Source organism: Schistocerca serialis, chromosome 4, assembly GCF_023864345.2.
Source record: "Schistocerca serialis cubense isolate TAMUIC-IGC-003099 chromosome 4, iqSchSeri2.2, whole genome shotgun sequence".
Lineage (NCBI taxonomy): Eukaryota > Metazoa > Arthropoda > Insecta > Orthoptera > Acrididae > Schistocerca > Schistocerca serialis.
Window position 1 is genome coordinate 415,079,727 of NC_064641.1, and position 10,000 is coordinate 415,089,726.

General features: G+C 54.4%; 2 non-coding genes and 1 pseudogene across 2 annotated transcripts; all 3 read left to right on the top strand.

Annotated features, from left to right (window-relative positions):
• The first annotated feature begins 4,542 nt into the window (after window positions 1–4,542).
• LOC126476881 (small subunit ribosomal RNA) lies at window positions 4,543–6,451 on the top strand. Its single transcript, XR_007587314.1, has one exon. It is a non-coding gene; the product is annotated as a small subunit ribosomal RNA (ribosomal RNA).
• A 351-nt stretch (window positions 6,452–6,802) lies between these two features.
• Window positions 6,803–6,957, top strand: LOC126476471 (5.8S ribosomal RNA). The gene has a single exon (XR_007587003.1). It is a non-coding gene; the product is annotated as a 5.8S ribosomal RNA (ribosomal RNA).
• Window positions 6,958–7,145: 188 nt separating this feature from the next.
• LOC126475557 (large subunit ribosomal RNA) overlaps window positions 7,146–10,000 on the top strand; it is a 6,024-nt pseudogene continuing 3,169 nt past the window's right edge.

Sequence of the window (10,000 nt, forward strand, 5' to 3'; positions counted from 1 at the left end):
CATCAGAATACAATGTATACAACCGTCCCTATACATGCTGAAAGACTCTGCACACAATGAGAACCACACGTCAGCCAGACACTCTTATCACACACTACTCTCTTATCACACACTACTCTCTTATCACACACTACTCTCTGCCTGTAACAGGCACACACACAATATCTAACCACCAGCATGGAAGAACATCCAGTGCATCCTCTCCGCCACATGACACAATCCACACTATCATTACCAGACCGGGAGGTCCACCCAGAAAACACAATATCCCACCCTTCCGACATCCGCACATTGCTCAGCTAAGCCACGAACACCCACACATGTCCTACACAGGGGTGCACCCAACATCACAATACTGCCTCCTGTCACAGCACACATTCAATGGCAGGAATGAAAGACACAGATCTGCCACAACCATGGAATTGGAGCGCCGCCTGTCATGAGCCAAAAGTGCATCCTGACGTGACAAATCAGATAATACCGCAGGCATCCAATTACGATAATCACTATCAACGAACCTGCCGCCGCCCCCCCCCAATACACCTTTCCCTACAACAATGTGTATCTGAACCTACGCCATATTGTACCTTAACCTAACCTATATCGTACCTTAACCTAACCTATATTGTACCTTAACCTAACCTATATCGTACCTTAACCTAACCTATATCGTACCTTAACCTAACCTATATTGTACCTTAACCTAACCTATATTGTACCTTAACCTAACCTACGTTGTGCCTTAACCTAACCTACGTTGTGCTTAACCTAACCTACGTTGTGCCTTAACCTAACCTACGTTGTGCCTTAACCTAACCTACGTTGTGCCTTAACCTAACCTACGTTGTGCCTTAACCTAACCTACGTTGTGCCTTAACCTAACCTACGTTGTGCCTTAACCTAACCTACGTTGTGCCTTAACCTAACCTACGTTGTGCCTTAACCTAACCTACGTTGTGCTTAACCTAACCTACATTGTGCCTTAACCTAACCTACGTTGTGCCTTAACCTAACCTACGTTGTGCCTTAACCTAACCTACGTTGTGCCTTAACCTAACCTACGTTGTGCCTTAACCTAACCTACGTTGTGCCTTAACCTAACCTACGTTGTGCCTTAACCTAACCTACGTTGTGCCTTAACCTAACCTACGTTGTGCCTTAACCTAACCTACGTTGTGCCTTAACCTAACCTACGTTGTGCCTTAACCTAACCTACGTTGTGCCTTAACCTAACCTACGTTGTGCCTTAACCTAACCTACGTTGTGCCTTAACCTAACCTACGTTGTGCCTTAACCTAACCTACGTTGTGCCTTAACCTAACCTACGTTGTGCCTTAACCTAACCTACGTTGTGCCTTAACCTAACCTACGTTGTGCCTTAACCTAACCTAATTTGTGCCTTAACCTAACCTAATTTGTGCCTTAACCTAACCTAATTTGTGCCTTAACCTAACCTAATTTGTGCCTTAACCTAACCTAATTTGTGCCTTAACCTAACCTAATTTGTGCCTTAACCTAACCTAATTTGTGCCTTAACCTAACCTAATTTGTGCCTTAACCTAACCTAATTTGTGCCTTAACCTAACCTACGTTGTGCCTTAACCTAACCTACGTTGTGCCTTAACCTAACCTACGTTGTGCCTTAACCTAACCTACGTTGTGCCTTAACCTAACCTACGTTGTGCCTTAACCTAACCTACGTTGTGCCTTAACCTAACCTACGTTGTGCCTTAACCTAACCTACGTTGTGCCTTAACCTAACCTACGTTGTGCCTTAACCTAACCTACGTTGTGCCTTAACCTAACCTACGTTGTGCCTTAACCTAACCTACGTTGTGCCTTAACCTAACCTACGTTGTGCCTTAACCTAACCTAATTTGTGCCTTAACCTAACCTAATTTGTGCCTTAACCTAACCTAATTTGTGCCTTAACCTAACCTAATTTGTGCCTTAACCTAACCTAATTTGTGCCTTAACCTAACCTAATTTGTGCCTTAACCTAACCTAATTTGTGCCTTAACCTAACCTAATTTGTGCCTTAACCTAACCTAATTTGTGCCTTAACCTAACCTACGTTGTGCCTTAACCTAACCTACGTTGTGCCTTAACCTAACCTACGTTGTGCCTTAACCTAACCTACGTTGTGCCTTAACCTAACCTACGTTGTGCCTTAACCTAACCTACGTTGTGCCTTAACCTAACCTAGTTTGTGCCTTAACCTAACCTAGTTTGTGCCTTAACCTAACCTAATTTGTGCCTTAACGTAACCCATGTTGTGCCGTAACGTAACCCATGTTGTGCCGTAACGTAACCCATGTTGTGCCGTAACGTAACCCATGTTGTGCCGTAACGTAACCCATGTTGTGCCGTAACGTAACCCATGTTGTGCCGTAACGTAACCCATGTTGTGCCGTAACGTAACCCATGTTGTGCCGTAACGTAACCCATGTTGTGCCGTAACGTAACCCATGTTGTGCCGTAACGTAACCTATAATATGCCTTAACCTAACCTATAATATGCCTTAACCTAACCTATAATATGCCTTAACCTAACCTATAATATGCCTTAACCTAACCTATAATATGCCTTAACCTAACCTATAATATGCCTTAACCTAACCTATAATATGCCTTAACCTAACCTATAATATGCCTTAACCTAACCTATAATATGCCTTAACCTAACCTATAATATGCCTTAACCTAACCTAAAGTGCGCCGTAACCAAAACTATATTGCGCCTTAACCTGACGCACGTTGTCGCTGAACCTGCTCTGTAATTGTTATGCAACTCGTTAAATTAGTGTAGTGTTGCCTAACCGCAACCCTCGCAATATAGTTCGCTACTCGCACTGCCCGGTCCCCTGTGTATCGCGTCATGTTAAACACCTTGCAGGTGTTGCTGACTTTCCACATGCTCCTGCTATACACTGTAATGTGGATAGCAGCAGGACGTACATGCCCCCCCCCCTTCCCCCCTGCCTTCGCAAGCTGGTCGGTGAGAAGTTTGCATGTTCAACGCCCTTCGCATGCCGACGTACTCAGCCTACGTTGTGGTACGGCCTGTCACCTGTCCGCCGATGTACGCAAAACCCACAAACTGTACTGCACATTGGTCCGTATGTACTGAATGATACATCGTGGCACATGTGGCCGTATGACGACTGCGCCTAGCAACGGCGGACCATACAGTCCAAATATTGTGCACGCAGCTACGTGTCGTCTCCCTATAAGAGCTGGATTGCAGTGTGGTACGCCATACAGACGTGTGGGAGGAACGGACGCCCTGGATGGCGATCAGCATGAGCAGTCTGTTGATGTAGTGGAGCGTGTATTCGGACGTAGTCGTCTCTTCTCACACACCGTGATAGCATGTTGCACCGTGTTCCACATCTGCGACATGCTGCAGAGGCCGGCTGACAGTCGTTCGCGCAATGGACACCGCATACGTACGGGGTCGACCTTCCACGTGTTCTCTAGGCGTGCACATGTTGTTGCGTCTATGTGGGCAGACGTAGTGTGTTGTGACACCTGACACAGGCATGCAATACTCGTTGCAAATGGCGATGGACGTGTACGTTTGCTGGTGACGTTACGCAAATGAACAACTGGTAACCCGTTGTGGTGCGGTTGTTCTCGCTAGAGGTGAATCAGTGTTGGCGACGATCGGTCGAGCTATTAACCGGTTGTTTCAGGGATACCCACCATGCCCACGAACGTGAAAGGGGATCTGGGTGTGAGGTGATACGCGGCGGTGGCTGGGTGGGACCGTCCCCGGCCGGTGAGGGGGGGCCGCCCGGCGTGCTGGCAGCGCGGTGCGTGGGCGCACGCGCTACAGCCGGCTGGTGGGGGCGGCCAGTGGCAGGCGCGCCGGCCGACGGACGCGGCAGGCGGCGCAGCTGCGCGCCGGCGCCCCCTGCTCGCGGCGCCTTGCGGCCAAAGTAGGTCCTCGCGGGCCCGGTGCGAAGCGCGGTGGCCATCTGCAGTGTGCTGGTCCGATTGAGGACTTTGTGCGCTGAGGATGCGCCGCCGCCCGGCGCTCGGCGCCGCGACGCCGTCTGCTGCTCGGTCGCCCCAGCGGTTCTCGCAGGTGGTTTGTATCGCAGCTGTGCGGACGTGTTGGCGCGTGCGCTGTGCTGGGAGAGTTCGCTTCGGCACCCAAGTGGGGCTTTTGTCCTTCTGTGGCGCCGGCGTTGGAGCTGCCGGTCACCGTAGGTGGCGCGTGTTGTCTCCCGCCGGCAATGCCACGACAGCACGCTCCCGGGCCTCTGTCGGCAGCGGCAAGCTCAGTTGGGAGCACGGGTGGTCGCACCTAAAGCGTCTACTCGCCTAACTCCGGGCGATTGCGCCTCTCTCGAACCCGACCAAGTACTTAGGACGGCGCTGCGCGCCGCCGGGACCTGAGAGGGTTTCGAGGTGTGTTGTGCAGGGGAGCTCAGCCTCCTCCTGTTTGCAGAATAATTGAGCGGACGCTTGCGTGTTCGCGCGGGCCCCCGGGACACACTCCCGGGCGGCCGGCTGCTCAGCTCTAGTTGACGCAGCTCCCTGGTTGATCCTGCCAGTAGTCATATGCTTGTCTCAAAGATTAAGCCATGCATGTCTCAGTACAAGCCGCATTAAGGTGAAACCGCGAATGGCTCATTAAATCAGTTATGGTTCCTTAGATCGTACCCACGTTACTTGGATAACTGTGGTAATTCTAGAGCTAATACATGCAAACAGAGTCCCGACCAGAGATGGAAGGGACGCTTTTATTAGATCAAAACCAATCGGTCGGCTCGTCCGGTCCGTTTGCCTTGGTGACTCTGAATAACTTTGGGCTGATCGCACGGTCCTCGTACCGGCGACGCATCTTTCAAATGTCTGCCTTATCAACTGTCGATGGTAGGTTCTGCGCCTACCATGGTTGTAACGGGTAACGGGGAATCAGGGTTCGATTCCGGAGAGGGAGCCTGAGAAACGGCTACCACATCCAAGGAAGGCAGCAGGCGCGCAAATTACCCACTCCCGGCACGGGGAGGTAGTGACGAAAAATAACGATACGGGACTCATCCGAGGCCCCGTAATCGGAATGAGTACACTTTAAATCCTTTAACGAGTATCTATTGGAGGGCAAGTCTGGTGCCAGCAGCCGCGGTAATTCCAGCTCCAATAGCGTATATTAAAGTTGTTGCGGTTAAAAAGCTCGTAGTTGGATTTGTGTCCCACGCTGTTGGTTCACCGCCCGTCGGTGTTTAACTGGCATGTATCGTGGGACGTCCTGCCGGTGGGGCGAGCCGAAGGCGTGCGACCGCCTCGTGCGTGCTCGTGCGTCCCGAGGCGGACCCCGTTGAAATCCTACCAGGGTGCTCTTTATTGAGTGTCTCGGTGGGCCGGCACGTTTACTTTGAACAAATTAGAGTGCTTAAAGCAGGCAAGCCCGCCTGAATACTGTGTGCATGGAATAATGGAATAGGACCTCGGTTCTATTTTGTTGGTTTTCGGAACCCGAGGTAATGATTAATAGGGACAGGCGGGGGCATTCGTATTGCGACGTTAGAGGTGAAATTCTTGGATCGTCGCAAGACGAACAGAAGCGAAAGCATTTGCCAAGTATGTTTTCATTAATCAAGAACGAAAGTTAGAGGTTCGAAGGCGATCAGATACCGCCCTAGTTCTAACCATAAACGATGCCAGCCAGCGATCCGCCGCAGTTCCTCCGATGACTCGGCGGGCAGCCTCCGGGAAACCAAAGCTTTTGGGTTCCGGGGGAAGTATGGTTGCAAAGCTGAAACTTAAAGGAATTGACGGAAGGGCACCACCAGGAGTGGAGCCTGCGGCTTAATTTGACTCAACACGGGAAACCTCACCAGGCCCGGACACCGGAAGGATTGACAGATTGATAGCTCTTTCTTGATTCGGTGGGTGGTGGTGCATGGCCGTTCTTAGTTGGTGGAGCGATTTGTCTGGTTAATTCCGATAACAAACGAGACTCTAGCCTGCTAACTAGTCGCGTGACATCCTTCGTGCTGTCAGCGATTACTTTTCTTCTTAGAGGGACAGGCGGCTTCTAGCCGCACGAGATTGAGCAATAACAGGTCTGTGATGCCCTTAGATGTTCTGGGCCGCACGCGCGCTACACTGAAGGAATCAGCGTGTCTTCCTAGGCCGAAAGGTCGGGGTAACCCGCTGAACCTCCTTCGTGCTAGGGATTGGGGCTTGCAATTGTTCCCCATGAACGAGGAATTCCCAGTAAGCGCGAGTCATAAGCTCGCGTTGATTACGTCCCTGCCCTTTGTACACACCGCCCGTCGCTACTACCGATTGAATGATTTAGTGAGGTCTTCGGACTGGTACGCGGCATTGACTCTGTCGTTGCCGATGCTACCGGAAAGATGACCAAACTTGATCATTTAGAGGAAGTAAAAGTCGTAACAAGGTTTCCGTAGGTGAACCTGCGGAAGGATCATTACCGACTAGACTGCATGTCTTTCGATGTGCGTGTCGTGTCGCGCAACACGCTACCTGTACGGCTCGCAGTAGCCGTGCGCCGCGTGCGGAACCACGCGTTCGTCTCAAAACTAACGGCAATGTTGTGTGGTACGAGCGCTGAAGCGCTGGAGCGGCTGGCCTGCGGCACCTGGCGCCTGGCGCCGGTTTTGAATGACTTTCGCCCGAGTGCCTGTCCGCTCCGGTGTGGAGCCGTACGACGCCCATCGGCCGTGAGGCCGTTGGACACTGAACGCTGGAACAGGGGCCGCCACACGCCTCAGTCCCGCCTATGCAACTGTCTTGAAAGAGATAGTGGAAACTATGAAAAGATCACCCAGGACGGTGGATCACTCGGCTCGTGGGTCGATGAAGAACGCAGCAAATTGCGCGTCGACATGTGAACTGCAGGACACATGAACATCGACGTTTCGAACGCACATTGCGGTCCATGGATTCCGTTCCCGGGCCACGTTCGGCTGAGGGTCGGCTACGTTTACTGAAGCGCGCGGCGTTTGCCCCGCTTCGCAGACCTGGGAGTGTCGTGGCCGCCTGTGGGGCCGGCCGCGTCTCCTTAAACGTGCGATGCGCGCCCGTCGCCTGGCGGTTCGCATACCGGTACTTACTCGGTAGCGTGCACAGCCGGCTGGCGGTGTGGCGTGCGACACCTCGTACAACGACCTCAGAGCAGGCGAGACTACCCGCTGAATTTAAGCATATTACTAAGCGGAGGAAAAGAAACTAACAAGGATTCCCCCAGTAGCGGCGAGCGAACAGGGAAGAGTCCAGCACCGAACCCCGCAGGCTGCCGCCTGTCGTGGCATGTGGTGTTTGGGAGGGTCCACTACCCCGACGCCTCGCGCCGAGCCCAAGTCCAACTTGAATGAGGCCACGGCCCGTAGAGGGTGCCAGGCCCGTAGCGGCCGGTGCGAGCGTCGGCGGGACCTCTCCTTCGAGTCGGGTTGCTTGAGAGTGCAGCTCCAAGTGGGTGGTAAACTCCATCTGAGACTAAATATGACCACGAGACCGATAGCGAACAAATACCGTGAGGGAAAGTTGAAAAGAACTTTGAAGAGAGAGTTCAAAAGTACGTGAAACCGTTCTGGGGTAAACGTGAGAAGTCCGAAAGGTCGAACGGGTGAGATTCACGCCCATCCGGCCACTGGCCTCCGCCCTCGGCAGATGGGGCCGGCCGCCCGCGCGGAGCAATCCGCGGCGGGGTCGTGTCCGGTTGCCTTTCCACTCGCCGCGGGGCGGGGCCGTTCCGGTGTGCGGTGGGCCGCACTTCTCCCCTAGTAGGACGTCGCGACCCGCTGGGTGCCGGCCTACGGCCCGGGTGCGCAGCCTGTCCTTCCGCGGGCCTCGGTTCGCGTCTGTTGGGCAGAGCCCCGGTGTCCTGGCTGGCTGCCCGGCGGTATATCTGGAGGAGTCGATTCGCCCCTTTGGGCGCTCGGGCTCCCGGCAAGCGCGCGCGGTTCTTCCCGGATGACGGACCTACCTGGCCCGGCCCCGGACCCGCGCCGCTGTTGGCTCGGGATGCTCTCGGGCGGAATAATCGCTCCCGTCAGCGGCGCTTCAGCTTTGGACAATTTCACGACCCGTCTTGAAACACGGACCAAGGAGTCTAACATGTGCGCGAGTCATTGGGCTGTACGAAACCTAAAGGCGTAATGAAAGTGAAGGTCTCGCCTTGCGCGGGCCGAGGGAGGATGGGGCTTCCCCGCCCTTCACGGGGCGGCGGCCTCCGCACTCCCGGGGCGTCTCGTCCTCATTGCGAGGTGAGGCGCACCTAGAGCGTACACGTTGGGACCCGAAAGATGGTGAACTATGCCTGGCCAGGACGAAGTCAGGGGAAACCCTGATGGAGGTCCGTAGCGATTCTGACGTGCAAATCGATCGTCGGAGCTGGGTATAGGGGCGAAAGACTAATCGAAACATCTAGTAGCTGGTTCCCTCCGAAGTTTCCCTCAGGATAGCTGGTGCTCGTACGAGTCTCATCCGGTAAAGCGAATGATTAGAGGCCTTGGGGCCGAAACGACCTCAACCTATTCTCAAACTTTAAATGGGTGAGATCTCCGGCTTGCTTGATATGCTGAAGCCGCGAGCAAACGACTCGGATCGGAGTGCCAAGTGGGCCACTTTTGGTAAGCAGAACTGGCGCTGTGGGATGAACCAAACGCCGAGTTAAGGCGCCCGAATCGACGCTCATGGGAAACCATGAAAGGCGTTGGTTGCTTAAGACAGCAGGACGGTGGCCATGGAAGTCGGAATCCGCTAAGGAGTGTGTAACAACTCACCTGCCGAAGCAACTAGCCCTGAAAATGGATGGCGCTGAAGCGTCGTGCCTATACTCGGCCGTCAGTCTGGCAGTCATGGCCGGTCCTTGCGGCCGGCCGCGAAGCCCTGACGAGTAGGAGGGTCGCGGCGGTGGGCGCAGAAGGGTCTGGGCGTGAGCCTGCCTGGAGCCGCCGTCGGTGCAGATCTTGGTGGTAGTAGCAAATACTCCAGCGAGGCCCTGGAGGGCTGACGCGGAGAAGGGTTTCGTGTGAACAGCCGTTGCACACGAGTCAGTCGATCCTAAGCCCTAGGAGAAATCCGATGTTGATGGGGGCCGTCATAGCATGATGCACTTTGTGCTGGCCCCCGTTGGGCGAAAGGGAATCCGGTTCCTATTCCGGAACCCGGCAGCGGAACCGATACAAGTCGGGCCCCTCTTTTAGAGATGCTCGTCGGGGTAACCCAAAAGGACCCGGAGACGCCGTCGGGAGATCGGGGAAGAGTTTTCTTTTCTGCATGAGCGTTCGAGTTCCCTGGAATCCTCTAGCAGGGAGATAGGGTTTGGAACGCGAAGAGCACCGCAGTTGCGGCGGTGTCCCGATCTTCCCCTCGGACCTTGAAAATCCGGGAGAGGGCCACGTGAAGGTGTCGCGCCGGTTCGTACCCATATCCGCAGCAGGTCTCCAAGGTGAAGAGCCTCTAGTCGATAGAATAATGTAGGTAAGGGAAGTCGGCAAATTGGATCCGTAACTTCGGGATAAGGATTGGCTCTGAGGATCGGGGCGTGTCGGGCTTGGTCGGGAAGTGGGTCAGCGCTAACGTGCCGGGCCTGGGCGAGGTGAGTGCCGTAGGGGTGCCGGTAAGTGCGGGCGTTTAGCGCGGGCGTGGTCTGCTCTCGCCGTTGGTCGGCCTCGTGCTGGCCGGCGGTGCAGGATGCGCGCGCCTGCGCGGCGTTCGCGCCCCGGTGCTTCAACCTGCGTGCAGGATCCGAGCTCGGTCCCGTGCCTTGGCCTCCCACGGATCTTCCTTGCTGCGAGGCCGCGTCCGCCTTAGCGTGCTCCTCCGGGGGCGCGCGGGTGCGCGGATTCTCTTCGGCCGCCATTCAACGATCAACTCAGAACTGGCACGGACTGGGGGAATCCGACTGTCTAATTAAAACAAAGCATTGCGATGGCCCTAGCGGGTGTTGACGCAATGTGATTTCTGCCCAGTGCTCTGAATGTCAACGTGAAGAAATTCAAGCAAGCGCGGGTAA